We start from the raw sequence: 17081 nt of genomic DNA, 5'->3' as shown, positions 1-17081 counted from the left end.
GGTGAGGCGAGAGAGAGGGGGGCAGGGAGAGATGGAGGGGGAAGGAGAGAGAGGAAGAGAGAGGGAGGGAGAGGCAGGGAGGGAGAGAGAACGAGAGAGGGGAAGGGAGAGGGAGAGAGGAGAGAGAGGAGAGAGAGAGAAAGGGAGGGACAGAGAGAGAGGGGGAGAGAGAGAGAGAGAGGAGAACACAGATTATACGATTGCACCTATAGCAAAGGTACTGCTTCCACACCCTGCAGCCTCTGTGATAGAATAGGCAGAGAAGTATAGCAAGCTGGTGCTTATAACACTTACTGCAAAAGGGGCAATTCGGATAAATGGGGTGGCATGTGGGGAGCGGGAGGGAGATGGAGGACCACTCACAGCATCTCCGGCCCTCTCTTGTGTTTAGTTACCTTGGCGCCCCTTTCGCCGTTGTTTGCTCTGCTCCCCTCTCACAGCATGTGCCACCGCAGCTGCTGCATGATGGGACAGCCTCACAACTGACATCTGCACCCAGCACCTGCATTCTCCCTGCTCCACACACCGTCCTGGTGGGCCATCCTCTTGCTCTGCGCACACTGGGGGCCTCCTATTCCATTGCTCTCAGCAGGTGTCTCCTGCAATTGGTTCTTGATGCAAACTATAGGCCACTTCTCATTTGAGCACTCTATCCCTGTGAGCCCCAGAGGGATGTCCAAGGGGTGGTGTCTGCTACCCCTGGAATCTGATTGGTCACGCCAGGTGCCACCCCATTATCCTAAACTATGATCAGTATCTGTTTGTGCGCTCCTACTTTATGCCACCCCTGCATAAGGCAGTCCCCCACTTGGGCCACCCCAGTCAGTAGAGTCTGGACACGCCACTGGCGATCCCCACTCCAGATTGCAGGGGGTGCCTTTGCTACTGATGCCTTCTCCTCCCACACCGTTTGAAAATGGCACTACCTGTGGGCCGCTGTTGCTACTGGTGCTCTCATACCTTTCCCACCCCAACAACAATTACTGTTAACCTTCCATCTCATCACCTTTTCTCTGTCCTATATCAGAAGTATGTAACCGTTGACCCTCCAAACGTTTTGGACTGCAACTTTCACCGGTCCTAGCCAGCACAATCAATGGGGAGGAATTATAGGAGTCGTAGTCCATAACTTCTGTCGAACAACAAATTGCAAACATCTGCCCTATTCTTTAGACCTAATACAAATCTTCCAGTCCCCTCCATTAAGGGGCAGCTTTTCCATAATGGACGACAGGCTGCCTACCCGCCACCTTTTATGGAGAAGCCACAGTTGAACCACAAAAGCAGGGAAACGTGTTTTCCCTTTATAATTTGCAGTTCCCTAGTGCACGTATGCAATGGGCCACGCAAGGCCGGGGGCATTTTGATTCATCAGCCTTGCATAACCCATGGGGCAAGAATGTTGAGGAACTGCATGGCCAATTGTGCATAATTGGTGCTCCTATCCATCTGTGCATATTCAGAAGGCACGGGGGGGGGTGGTTTCTGGTACACCAGCTCCACTGTGCATGTCAGGAATCAGGTAGAGACTCCCCCTGCTTCCTGATACCCGTCTACATGGTGATGGATACCCTGGCCCCCAACGACCTTTAGCTGGCAAAATCAGCCAATGTTTCAAAATATACATGTTCTATAATTACTATAAACTCAATATCAATCAACAATTAAATGAAAAGCTATGGCAATTTCAGATAATCTTTTTAATTAATCCAAAAGAAGTGAAGAACCCAAAGGAAAGAACCCCTGTAATTCATGCTGATGATGATTTTTTAGCTCAACGCGTAGCAGGAATACCCTTCCCTTCATCAGCAGCAGCAGTACCATCAATCTGTTAAACAATATGTATAACTTGATGTAAGTAATGGAACTCACTTAGAACAATAAGTAATATTCTCATTATGGAAATAACTAGGTAATAGTTAAAAACCATATGCATTTCCCGTAAAGCCGAATGTGTAAATGCTTTAGCAAAACAAAAACATCCATTGAATATTCCAAAATAATGAAACATCTCGTATAAACTAAATATAATCACAAACCAACATCTGATAAATCTCCCAAATTGAAGCTTTGAAGTTAGAAATTGAACAAATGATTTCAGCTGTAGCCACCAAAGAAAACAATTACAAAACTATGTAGTAGATTCTCAAAGTACATTAAGATGAGATCAAGCTGAGGAAATCACACACGTTTCTTAGGGATAATAGAGGCTATGGGGAAGATCAGGTTTACACTTGTCAACCAAAATATGATGACGTTAATCCATCATGATCAAAGGAAATTAAACCCGCTTACTCCCCAGCAAGCTCAGATTTGGAAAGTTAACCTGATTCTTTGAACCTCAGAATCATCATCTACAGGCACAGGCACAGCTAACCCAACAAGAAAGAGCAAATAAAGAGGTCCAAGACAGGAAATCTAACAATGCCAGGAAAGCACGTGAAGGTTCCAGGAACCATCAGTAACTGGTACGTCAACAGATTTAGACTCAGAAGGGGAACGAGAGGAAACACACCCAGAAGGAAAAAATAATAATAATTTAAAAAAGGAACAGAACCCAGAGAAGAATAACCAGGCCATGGACCCAGAAAAAGCAGTGACCGCGCCGCCAGTGAATCACGTGCTGAATCTATCGGACAGAGTCGTAATGGATGTGGAACTAAAAATATTGAATAAGGGCTTGTCGTGTGTCCCATCGAACAACATTGATTGGACAGAAACACAAATTGATCTTTTCAAATACACTAGAAAGGTAAAACTAAAAAATAAAATCACCACAAACAATTTAAGGAACGAACAATGGGTGAGATCTGTCCAGACAATGAATCAACCATCTAGGACATATGTACCATCCACTTGGTACTTTCATTACAAGACCAGGAAACATTACCAGAAGTTAACATACTGAAAGATTTAGGTATCACCCTGAAACATCTTACAACCATTTAATTGAAAGAACGATCTACATTTACACCAATTTCTGGTTCTGACAATGTAATATATATTTTTCATTGTGCTGTTACCTCAGATAAACACAAAATCCTGGACCAGAAAAGTGTTGTGAAGAAGAGGGATAATAACCTCACCATCACTGAAAGATGAGCTCGCAAAGATTTGAAGACTAATACAGGGATAGTTTTCAAACAAGCTGACATGGGTGGGAACATTGTGATGCTTAACAAGCTTGATTACATTGCAATGGGTAGTGAACATTTAGGGACCCTGTATGAGAAACTTGCACCAACTCTAGCAAAGAGTTCACCACTATGTCCAAGGAACTTATATCCAAATGGTACAGTTTTGGTTTAATCACTGATGATGAAGGAAATTACCTTAATGTAGAACAACCCAGATTGCCCCCAATTTACTTTCTACCAAAAGTACGGATGGATTTAGAACATATCCCAAAAGGATGCCTCATTGTAAGTGGAATGGTGTGGATCACAGAGAAATTCTCTAGATACATAGATTCTCTTATCAATGTTGATGTTCTTAAACTTCCAGCTTTCCCGAAGCACACAATGCACTTGGTATAATTGCTAGAGAACTACATTTGGGATACTGAATTAAGATTTGGCACCTTGGATGTGAAAGGATTATATACCTCAATTGTTCATGATCGAGCATTACGAACAATTGATAACACGTATGAGAACCGATCCACCTCATAGATGGCTCATGTTATAATGATCAAAGAATTATTACAATTCACACACAGCAACAATATGTTTCTCCGTAATGGAGACATTTACAGACAACTGAAGGGGGTAGCTGTGGGTGCCAGTTATGCACCACCTTAGTTAACCTGTTTATGTGTTTTTTAAACAGACCCATGTATATTCGAACAACCAATTTAAGGGCAATGTTTGCAATTGGCACAGATTTATTAATGACGTTCTCAGCGCCTTGGTGTAAAGCGCTCTATGAATAAATAAATCAATTAATCAATCAATGATCTGGAGAGGGAGTGAGAGTCTCCTCTGTGATTTTGTTGCTTATCTGAATGACAATCGTTTTGGAATTTCCTTCACTTGTACATCACATTCCACGGAGATACATTTCTTGGATGTACACCTTTATGTTCAAGGGAACAAGATTCACTCAGTAACCTACAGGAAACCAAAAGAAGTTAATTCAATACTGATAGCATCCAGCAGTCGTCAGAGTAGTATGATTAAAAGCATACCTACAGGAGAATTTGTATGTGCATGAAGGAATTGCAGCACGATCGTCATGTTTATGAAAGAATCTGTGTTATTAATGAAAAGATGTCTAGAACGTGGCTACAATAAGGCAAATGTGGCAAAAGCCAAGACCATTAGTTTAGAGGACAGAAATAATCTACTGAGACCCAAGGTCAGAACAGGTACTACACACCCAGGCCTTGTCCGAATGATTACCCAACATTCAACTGAGAGTCAACTGTTGTTTAGGATTGTTTTTTAAACACTGGTCTCTCTTATTTCTTGACCCATACTTTAAAGTTATATCAAGGAAGTACCTAGCATTGCATACACTTGAGCCCCTACCCTCAGAACTTTGTTGAGTCTATCAATGCTGGCTCCAACTGGAAAACAAGGTACAACTTGGCTCCACTCAAACCATAGAGGTTTGTACAAGTGTGGCACCTGCAGCATGTGCCAATATGCACAAACCTTTCAACTGTTAAGCTACACACCAGGGTGTATTCTATATAGTGTGACTGTAATCTTGAACACATTGGGAAAACCTTCTGCAAATTAAGTACACGTATCAGAGAGCAACTCAACTCTATCGGAAGGCAGGACCCGAGATTTCCTTTAGCAGGGCATTGGCAGTAGAAGCACCAATTGGATGCTAAGGGTGATTTATGATAGGTTGGACTCAAGATCGTCAAGAGTGATTCCAGCGGAGGTGACAGAGGATGACGGCTATGACAAACAGAAGTCAGAACAATTTGTAGATACAGAACTTTTCTACTTGGTTTAAATACTGAGCATGAGATGCACATTTTGTTTTTATGGCAACATATCTTTTTCTCACTATTGTTGAAATCAATAACCTTTGATGTGATGCTAGTTGTGAATTCAAGCACTGTGGCCACTTAGACCAATATTAATGATAATGTGACCACTGGGTTGTACTTTGTGATAACACCAGCCGAGATACATTAGTGGTCCACTTTGGAAGCAGCTGAACAGCAAATGTGTTTCACTATTGCACGCCATGTACTGTAACACCTGACCAGATATCTCAGTGGTTCAATTTAGAACCAGCTGAACAGCAAATGTGATTTACTATTGTATGTAATTTACTGTAATGCGCTCAGCTGTTTAAGGGTGATGATGTAGGTTAAGTCATGAGTCTGCCATGAAAGCTTGTGTCAACAAGTGTTCTCCTTTCGCCTTTGCAACCACTTTTCTGTCATCACTAAGCTAAGTATGTTTCAACCTACAAAGGTCGGTTCGGCCATCTCTGGCCTGTGACTAAGTGTGGTGGGTTTTTATTTCACCTCAGTACCCATTTGGCTGTTATCACTAAGTAAACAATCTTTCAAATTACATCGGTCGGCTTGGCCATTTCTCGATTAAAGCAAGTTTTCATTTTCACTCCTCTGAGTTAGGGAATTAACTAATAATGTTCCATGCATTTAATCTACAAGTGTAGAAGCACACTAATACGGCTCAGTAGGTGATCATGATATATTAATTGCATTGTCCAAATGAAGTGAATTGTACACTTCGTATTATGAAATCTCTCAACTTATTTCTCATGACCGTGATTTTACAGTAAGACCAATGTTTCTCGTTTCCATGTCATTTCAATAGTTAACTGCTGATTGGACATTTTCTGGAGAGAGGATTCTATCATTTTGGTACTTGCAATTAATAGTATGCTGACTTATTTAGAACATTTTAGGTTAAGATGCAGACAGCTATTCATATATATACCTTGCACGTCCAATACAAATCAGTTATAAATATGGGAGGTCATCATCAGACCATTGGGCACACGAGTATATAATTCTTGGTAGTTTAACATTTTAACTACAGCATAATTGTCTTTTGAACCAATTTTTGATTAGGATTTTAACAACTTTTTTCATTTTTGACAAAATACGGTTGCAATGAGTTTGTTTAATGTTAGTACTCGGCGGGGCGGGGCTTTTGCGTTCCAGCCAATGAGGAGACTCAGAACGGGGCTTTTACCATGAGGTCCGTGCCTCCCCAGAGCAGGAGGCCGCCATCTTACCCCACCAGGTGCTCAGGTAAATGCTCCCCTGCGCCCAGCGTCCTGCCCACCTCATCCCCCTTTTACACATATTTACCCCCCTCCAACCCGTCCTACTTACCTTGTGCTGCCTGGTCCCTCACTAGCGCTGGGAAGATTAGTGTTCCCGGCTTGTCCTCGCAGCTGTGCGAATGGCAGCCATAAAAAGGGAGAAGGGACTACGTGTAGTCCCTTTTCCTTGTTCCATGGCTGCCATCTTATTATTATTATTTTTTTTCAGTTGAGATATGTCGAAGACGTTTCCCAACTTACCCAAATACACTATTAGTACCCTTGGGGTTCATTGCTTAAGTATACATTATGTTTTGATATGTTGACTTATAGCGCGCACCACTACCACCCAGGAGCAGTCTCCAGGTGCTCATGTGGCACTGCAAGAAAGAGGACAGGGTTGGTTAGTGAGGGTAGAGGGATAGGATAGGTCCAGAACCAGGAGAAACTGGTGTCTGTGTTTGTTGGGTTGCAGATGGGTTGATTACGTGCACTGGCTTTTTGTATCTGTAAGGGTGAGGCCCAATACCTGGGTTGTTTGTTGTACATGAATGTCTGTTATGTTGGGTGTGTGTTTGGTCTTTTAAGTGTATTTAAGGTTGTGGTTGAGGGCACTGGCCACTGGCTTGCGTATCCGTAAGGGGCAGGCCCAGTGCCTGGGTTGTTTGTTGTATGTGAATGTCTGTTATGTTGGGTGTGTGTTTGTGTGTAGTTTGGCTAGCGCATGGGCATGGTTAGTACAAGGGATGTGTGTAGGAGGTGAGCAGGAGAGCGGTGGTTAGTACATTGGGTACTCTCAAAGTTCTTCGCGGTGGCTAATATTCACACATCTATCTAAATGTGAGCCAACGCGAATCTTCACAAATCTATCTAAATGTGATGGAAGGCTAATGTCTGCAATTCTATAAATGTGATGCATGGCTAACCTTCACATTCTATCTAAATGCGACGCATGGCTAATCTTCACAAATCTATCTAAATGTGAGGCAATGCTAATCTTCACAAATCTATCTAAATGTGAGGGATGGCTAATCTTCACAAATTTCTCTAAATGTCATGCATGGTGAATCTTCACAATTCTATCTAAATATGACAGATGGCTAATCTCCACAGTCTAATATATGAAGCTGAATGTATGTATGTGTGTGTGTTTGTTTGTCCGGCTATACAAATCCACACCGTTGAACCCACTTCTACCAATGTTTGCATGGATTCCTCTTTTGTCTGGGGCAAGATCATAGTCTATGTTTGGATGCAAAAATCTTATATGCAAAATAATTTGGTATGTGTGTGTGTATGTTTGTCTGGCTATACAAATCCAAAACGTTGAACCCGCTGCTACCAATGTTTGCATGGATTCCTCATTTGTCTGTGGCAAGATTGTGGTCTATGTTTGGATGCAAAGAATTCACTCCGTAGACACCCTCATTTACTGATGCTCACCCTGATTCACTACAGTAGGTACTTGAAGGAGGCAAAATGTGGAAAAGTGTTTGAAACAAAATGTTCGATGTGTTGGTTATTCCTTTGAAATGTATTAATACTGTATACAGTTTGAAAGTGTTTATTAAAGCATTTAAAGGTAATTAAAAAAAATACAAAATTATTTTTTCACACCACTCTAAATATGGGCAATGCAAGGTTACAGTTTACTTAGGTTCATTCAAGAGAAGCGAGCACAATCAATCAATCTTTCTTGCACATTTTCTCAAATGTGCTGAAGCCATTGAGTGACTGAAACAAGCTGCACAAAAAACAAACATCACTTGGAAAGTCTCAATCTGATGCAAAGCGAAATTCATTATCAAGAGCTTCTGAAACACAACAGCAAACAGCAGCACTACTTCCCGACCAGAGGACAAGAACAACTTTCTCCAGGACAAATGAGATGCCAGAGCAAACTGAAGCAAGTCTTGCTGACATGAGGACCAGAGCAACATTCTCTAGGGCACATGAGACACCAGAGCAAACTGAAGAAAGGCTTGCCGACAAGAGGACAAAAGCAACATCCTTAAGGGCACATGAGGCACCACTCAATCAGGACATGGGCACCGACGGGTACTCCAGCTAGTTCTAGCTAAACGTGAGGCAAGGCTAATCTCCACAAATCTATCTGAGTGTGACACATGGCTAATCTTAACAATATGTGCCCATAATCGTTTCCTAAAACAGAAATCCCTCACTGTGACTGCAAACCTCACCTTAGTGTGTGACAGCATTCCAGATTGCAATAGTAAACCTGACACTAGTGTACCACAGCAACCCTACTGTGATAGCAAACTTCACAAGTGTGCAAAAGTGAACCGCTACTACTGCAAACCCCATGACATTAGGCAATAGCAACCTCCAGTGTGACAGAAAACATCACCGCAATGTTGAACTGAAACCCTCAAACTGTGTATTGTATGTTTGATTGTGCATGGTAACAAACAGTAAGATAGACACAAGTGATCACAGTTCAAGGGTGTTTACTGAACTTCAAATGGGTTTGAAAAATGCCTATCTAAACCTAAATCTAAAGATGGGAGCAAGCTACGTCCATCAAATAATAATAGCGCAGTCCTAGTGGTGTCTTGTTAAATTAAAAGGGCCTATTCTAATACACCTATTGCCAATCCTTACTAAATACAAATAGTGTGGGAAACAATGTTATGCAAAAGAAAAGTTTTCAAAAAATGATATGTTCGGTTATTCAAGCCGTTGGCTTGTCTTCCTCACATTTTCAGCACGGGACAAGGTGGCACACTCGAGTTTAGCACAGTCTCTTGCTTCTCTAGCACGAGGGTGCAGTTCAAAACTTTAATATCATGGCCTTCTGTGCCAAAGTCTCTTTTTTAGAGGGCCTGATGAAATAGGACAACTAACAAAGTTCCTTTCTCCTTAGGGTTTCACACCTCCAAATTCTCGAGTGATGCTCTGTTCACCCCAGGCCCCCCTCTGCCAGGCTCAGCTCACTTGAAAAAAAAAATCATCTTGGGTTATTTTCACTTAACCCTGGTCCCCCCTCCGTCGGGGGGACCAACTTTATCAATTTTGCTACAAATGTTCTTCACTGTATCAACATCAAAGACTTTTGATTGTGCACAGGGTTTTACTTGACCCCGTCGCAGGACCACTTTGATTCACAATTCTCTACAACTCTTTCACTTTTCAGCTGGATACCTTTGATTGAGCATCCATGTGGTGCCGGAACACTCTGTCAAAGGTATTGTATCTTCGTTCCAAAGTTCGGTCACTCATCAACAGTTCAATTTCTGTCTTTTATCACACATATTTCAAACAATGTTAATTCCAGCACTTGCCATACAATGTTGCCGCTTGCAACTTTGGCTTCAACACAGACCAGTCTTGTATCGGTCTCCCCAACTCACTGGCTGTGTTGATTTCCTGATGCTGCTTTGTTGTTGGAGCCAAGGACAGTACCACAGACGCTGGTAATCCTCCCGCCTTGATTCTTGACGCGGAAGGGCGCCGGGTATCTCCCACACACAATGCAGGATTCTTCAGCCTGTTTTCTTGGTCTTATGCTTTCCAATCTCAAGGGCTCATAAAAGCAGCGGTTCCTTTTTGAAAAGGTCAAGGGAACTACCCTCCTTGCAATCCCCTTCTGTTTAGCCATTTTTCTCTTCTTAAACTTCCATCTTAGAACTGTTGTTTCCTCGTGTGCTTTTCCCTTCTCACAGTGTGCTCTCATGCTCCACCTTTTATCCGTGTGGGGAAGCCTAATGGAAGTCATGTGTGTGACTTGCTTGACCATTGTATTGGGACCCAGCAGCTATATGGCTCGGGTGTTAGTCTGTTTTCTCGCATAGCGGGCTGTCTGTGAGAAAGTGTTTGTGTTGTAAAAAGGGGGTAGGGGGTTGGAGGTCCTAAATATCCTACTTGGTAGGATGGGGTAAAGGTCTTATAAGGAAAGGAATGTGTGTCTCAACATCCGGTGTCCAACTTCCTCTCCCCGAAGAGCCCTCACCCAGGAGATCCCCCTGCACTGGTCCACCCCCAGGAACTGGATCCAAAAGCGATGGCAGTGTCCTGCTCATCTGCACGACAGATCCCCGGGGACTAGTGGGTGAGACACCTTCTGGTTTCTCATAGTATGCACCAACAGCCTTCACTATGACAGAAACCCTCTCTTCGGAAGGCAATGCACTGACTGTAAAAACAAAGTTCATTCAGAGTGTATGACAGCAAACCACAAATGTTGCAGCAAACTTCATACCATTGTGCAATATCAACCTCCTACTTGACCCCCAGTAACAGTTAACTTTGCCAATGTATGACAGCAGCATCCCCACAGCAACATGGGATCACAACCCTCCACTGCATTTACAAACCTCACCTCAGAGTGCAACATCGGCGATTACAAAAACAACCTTTACCCTAGTGTTCAACAAAAATACTCCCACTGTAATGGCAAAACTCATTGGACTGTATGACAGCAACCAATATTTCAACAGCAACCCTCACCCTAGTGTAAAACAGCAACTATCAGAAAATGGTCTAGTAGTAACCCCCCATGTGACAGCAAACCTTACCAGTGTGCAACAACAAATGGCACTGCAACAGCACACCACACCCCAGCGACGGGCAGTATCCCAATGTGCAACAGCAATATCCACTGTGTAACCAAACCGCATAAATCCGCAACAGCAAACCCAACTGTGAAAGTAATATTCACTGTTGAGCTCCAACAAATCCCCAGTGTGACAGCAAATTTCAGTAGTGTGTGCTAGCATTCCCTACTTTGAAAGCAAAACCACACTGCAGTAACTGACAGCAACTCCCACTGTGAGAGCAAACTATATCCAATTGTGCAACAGAAACATTCAATGTGATGCAAAGCACAAATCATATCACATTGTTGACTGCACCACCCCACTGTGATAGTTAACATCCACACAGCGCCCAACAACAAACTCACCCATTCCACAGCAAACTTTAACACATTGTGCAAAAGAAACCTCACTGCATCAACAAACTTCTTTAAACTGTGTCACAACAAACCTCATTGCTGTGTGACAGCAACCCCTCCCCCACTACGACAGCACAATCCAAATCAGTATAAAATAGAAACCCTCACTCTGCAAGATAACTTCACCACAATGTATGAAAGCAATCTTCTCCTGTAAAAACAAACCTCAATAGTTTGCGAAAGCAAACCCCAGTCCAGTGTGCAAGAATCCCACATTGTTACAGCAAACTTCGCCACTGTGGGACAGCAAACCCCCCTGCAAAAACATCCCCTTGATGTTGAGAGAAAATGCATGCATAGTAACAGAACCAATGTGTGAAAGGAACCTAATTGCAACATCAAACCTCAACCTACTGTGAGACAGCAACCCTCACTGCAACAGAAACCCCATCTCATTTAATAGAATGCCCCTTTGGCACAGCAATGCTCAACACAATGACAGCAATCCCACAGTGCATCAGCACACACCACCAAAGAGAGCGAAATCAACCACATACGACAAGAGCAAACCTCAGCAGTGTGTGTGGCAGCAACCCCACTCTCTCAGTAAACCCTAATATCCAGTGTTTTACAATCTTCATAACCACTCTATGTGTTATAGTGATCCACTCCCTCAGTGGTGCACCACACCGTGGCAGCAACCCCAGCATGGGACTGTGTCCCCACCAAGCACCAGTTTCGAACAGCATTCTCCAAGAATCCAAGCCTAACACGCTGCCCCTTGCCACTCCAGAAGCTTCTCTCCATTCACAGGAGGGCCCGGTGTCCTGCCCAATGTTTGGCCATATAACTGTGTTCAAGTGGGGGGAGAGAGGTAGGCCCTTTGGTGAAGGCAACATCGAGAGCCGTGCCCTTTCCATGTACCTATGGTGAGTCATGTGCTGGTGCAGGGCCTCCTGCGTATTCCAGGCATTCCGGCGGGCAGCGCCTGCCGTGACACCACCAGTGCTTAATTTGACGAAAATAAGTGCCAGTGCCCAAATAATTTCTTGCATGGGGGAGGCGCAGCTCCCTGTCTACTGTTGACACCACCCACTGTTGCTCCATATAGTGTCAACATATTTGGGGTTAAAGCTCCAACTCCCACTGGTTCATTGAAGGTGAAATCAACATAACTTATTAGTTATGTCTTGAAATAAAATAAATTATTGCTCTAATCCTATCAGTGTCAAGGGGAGAATGTTAACCATCCGACCACAGGAAAAAAGAGCAAACATGCTTTCCTCCTATGGTAAATAGATGGACGAAGCTGGGCAAAATCATTATTGAACTGATGAGTTTCCTGTGAAACACTGCAGCAAGATTGTCTTGCAAAGGTTGGCACTCATGACTGGCTCTCCTGTTCGATATGGCCCTTTTCACTGACTTTGCTCCTGTGTTGAGGCTGTTGATTGATGACTGTCCTGTGGTTGTCAACCCACCGTGCTGACTATTACACTAGAGAATTTGCAGCAACGTCATGCAGGTTTAGCGGAGCAGTATGTGGACATGGCCAGCATCAGTGCCCAGGATTGTCACCTTGCATCTCTTTGTTTTTCATGATGAATAGTCCTGCCCTGCCAACCTGGGTCATCAGGTTTGCAAATAAAAATGATCCAGCACAGGATGCAGAGACCCAGGCCACTGCACACTGTTGCCGATTGTTATGTTGCTATGACTGACTGACAGTTAAAATAATGAAATTGCCAAAGCACCACAACATAATCAAGCTGGGCTTAATAATAAGGGCCGGGGTTCCGAAAAAAGTGCTGGGGCTGAGCCCTGGCAAGCCCCCCCCCACCACACAAATTAATCACTGTATGTCACACGTTTGCTAGTGATGTCACCGTTGGTGCTTTTATATCCACACACACACTAAATGGCGCCTGCACACGCGGAATGCCGCTTTTTGCCCATTTGGGCCACAGGTCCTAATCCGCCTGTACTAATTGGTGGGTGACATTGTAATTTAATGCTTCTGTACGTTTAGCTTATTCCTAAAATGTAGTTTGTTTGGGCTATATTTTGGACAACAAACTTTACTTTTAGTTTCTTTGTTTCAAAGTTTGCATTAAATTTTCCTTTTTGGGCATTCTCTATACCAGACGTGGCCACTCTTTAGTGAGTTTTACCCAAATTTAATATGTCTGGGTGACCATTTGACCATGTTATTTAAGTTGGGCAACAATAGTAATATCTATATACATTGTTTTTTAAAAGATACACAAGGTATAATTCTATTTGATTTGACTGCACCAGACGCAATTGTTTGGCATATTTTTATGATTAGTATATGCTAGTTTAGCATATGCTAGTTCAGTTTAGCTATGTTTAATATATCTTTGTGACTCCCATCCTGTGTTTTAGCAATATGGTTAATGCAGTGTATTTTTTACAGTTTGATATTGGTGTAGCACAACATGACGCCATAGGGGACTTCATTATGCATTTTCATAGTTAAGGACTTTTTCCAGTTTGGAAGTGGTCAGTTCATTTAACTTCTTACGCACAAGGGTACACATGTGGTTCCTTTTTCTCTTTCTCTTGTGGATTCTGCTCTCCTTCATACGTCCTCTTGTTCATCCCAGTGGAATGGGAGTTCAAAAGGAGGTTTTCCATTTTGTGAGGGCAATAACACATTTTGACTTTTTCTTCACATATCTTCTCCTCAGAAAGGTTTAAAAGTGTTATTTTGCAAGGTCCTCTAGGGAGTTACTCCCGGGAACGGGAGTCCTTGTCCCCAAAGGGGGAGTCTCTCCCGGTGTCATGAACCAAAGGTGGGGAAGTATTGACACTTCCGCCCGAACCACAGAAGCCGAATGGGAACGACCGTCCCACCTTGGTTGCCACAGGTTGCTGATAAGATAACCACAGGTAACCACGAGGCAGACAATCGGGAGAAGAGGGATTAGGGAGAGGTTGTGGATAGGAAGGGTGAGTATAGGGATAATGGAAAGAGTGTTAGGGTAACTTGATTGGATGGGTTAGGGGAGTTAGGAAAAACATAATACACTGAAATTCACTCTCGTATGCGACCTGACCTCCTGACCTGTCCTAATTAGCTAGCACCTTACATACCTACTAAGAACATTCACTCATTCCATCATGACCTTTATTAAACACCTGAAACGTCTGTAACTTAATACCCAGCATGAAGCACTTAGACATATGGCAGCATTGGATACACAAGCATGAAGGATTACCAGCCTAAGCATATGAAACACATAACATAATGTAAAACATACAAGGAGTCTATTCACCTAAGCACATTAAACACATTGAAATGCATTGAGAACAAACACTTAGCTTGTGGACCTTCTTCCCCTGCACTCTTTGCAGTCCCCTGGCACTTATCCACCTGGCCTCCCCTTAGCACACGCCTAAGCCTTGGGCCCTTTCCCCCATCGCCCCCTGCTATTCGCGCCCGCCACTCCGACCTACACTTCCTTAGCATAAGCGCATTCGGCTCTGACCAGCACTTCCCCTCCCTCCCCTCTACCCCGCACTTCTTGTTACGGCACTAGCAAGATCTGAATGACACAAAGCCTGGTAGGAGCGTTTTAGTTTTCTTCATCCCTGTTACCCCTCCTCTCCCTAGTCTTGTTGCTCCTTGAAACAACATTGCTCTAAAAGCGCATTATGAATACACAATACATAAATAAATAAATGAATAAATAAATAAATAAATAAATACAATAGGGAGTCTCCCGTGTGATAAGACAAACTCATGGCCTTTGGCAAAGCATGAAATGAAAGATAGTAAACAAGTGCACGTGCAGCCCACTTGTGAACCGCCTGGCCGTATGAGCCCCCTAGTGCCCTCCACATTCAGTCCAATACATGTGTTAATCTGCACACAGGGATACTCTGATTACAAGCATTGCAAACTGTACATTCACCAATGTCTTTACTGGTACTTCAATTACTGCACCACCACCAGTTATTAGTTAAACCACCTCACCACTCCTTCCCGCTCTGCGTCCTGTGTCCACGCAGTTCCCTGCCTGGGCCATAATCCGAAATTATCAGCAACCGGCACGGGTAGAAGGCTGGTTTAAGAAGCATCCGGCACTTGCGTCCCTATGCGACACACGTTGCCCCAAAGCCTTCTGGGCAATGCAGTCTGCGACCCCAACGAGCTGCATCTCCATGGCTTATTAGCCTTTAACTGGTAACTGGTGGCTAAGGCCACAGAATCCCCCTCAACCCCCCACTACATTCCTGACACCCAGTGAGGTCCCACTTGCCTCTAGCCCTAGCAAGGGTATTGTGTAGCGGGTCACCTCCCAACCCTCATGGGGCAGGCTTCCAGTTGGGGAAAAGGGACGTAATTCGTCAGACACCACTCACATTTTATTAAAGTGTCAACTTACATAACATAGCATCACTGTTTACACACCAAGACATAATCCCGACGTGGGAAAGAGCAAATTCAAAAGCCACACTGGACTTTTCCCGACCATAAAAACCTTCAATGTACAGAGAACTGTTCATAGCGACCACAACCTCTTGCATTGCGTATGGCAAGATCAGCGACTGCCTAAACAGTCATACAAATATAACATCGCTACAAACAACCAGCTATCGAGGCTTAGCCTCCTTTCAACAGATATGAGGATAAATGCAAATTACAACGCAAAGGGAACTTTGGAGGCACAAACAGAGGAACAAGCCAGACCAAATTATCTCCCTTTTCTACTGGCCCACAGAGTCTCAGTATTTGGCCAGAAAAAGAAAAAGAACAACCAAAACATGAATATGACAAATCGATAGTTGAAAAAAGGAAAGTCCTGCGGAAACTGTAGAGGCAGGCCTCAAAAAATAACACAGTGGAAGCCTGGAGATTGTGGCAAGAAGAAGCTAAAACATACACAAGCTGGATAAAACATCGAAGAGCAGACTTATACCAACGGGACTTGGAAGAAATGCTAAGATGATTAAACACCAAAAGATCCGGCGATTTCTGGGCTCTGATCAAAACTATAGCCAACGAACCTGAGAACGAGATCTCGAACTCTGTCTCGGAAGCACACTGGATATCACACTTCACGGCTCTCTTCGATTTCCCAAAATCTTGCCAACGCATTACAAACCGGGAATCCCTTACCCCATGGGCCGATATGACAAGCATTGACGATATAGAAAAGCTGATTGCCAAACTCAAAAAGTCGAGAGCACCGGGCCCAGACGGTTTGACCAATTTAGACCTGAAACAGTTTCCAAAAGACTGGGCAGCAGTTATCAGTAAAATCTTCAGTCACTGTGCTGAATCAAGAAGGGTCCCAGAAACATGGCTGAGGGCCATCATTGTACCGATCTTCAAGAAAAGAAGAAGAGAAGAACCAGAGAGCTATAGACCAATAGCTCTCTTGGACGTCATAGGAAAGATCTTTGCCACAAGCCTGCTTGAACGCTTCAGTAGGTGGTCCAAAAATACACCCTGTAACGACCATTTTCAAACAGGCTTCCAGAAAAACGGCAGTACCACCATCAACATCTTGGTACTAAATATCCTAAAGCTCAGAGTTAAAGAAGGCGCACTGAAAATATATCTAGCCTTCGTGGACTTATCTAAAGCCTTCGATAAAATCGACCGAGAGAAACTCTGGCCCAAACTTGAGAACTGGGATTGCCCAAAGAAAATTCAGGAGCCAATCATCCCCCTACACGCAGACACAAAGATTCAGATAAAACTAAACATGCAAGATATGCTCACGGAAGAAATACCTGTAAACAGAGGAGTCAAACAGGGGTGTTCTCTGGCCCCGGCGCTCTTTATCTCGTTCTTAAGCGATTATCAACAGTGGGAATCTAAAATCAGGCTTTCCCCCCTAAAATAGGGACAACACCCATCCCGAGATTGCTGTAC

Source organism: Ambystoma mexicanum, chromosome 6p, assembly GCF_040938575.1.
Source record: "Ambystoma mexicanum isolate Mex_15411 chromosome 6p, UKY_AmexF1_1, whole genome shotgun sequence".
NCBI lineage: Eukaryota > Metazoa > Chordata > Amphibia > Caudata > Ambystomatidae > Ambystoma > Ambystoma mexicanum.
This window is presented reverse-complemented; position numbering follows the sequence as displayed.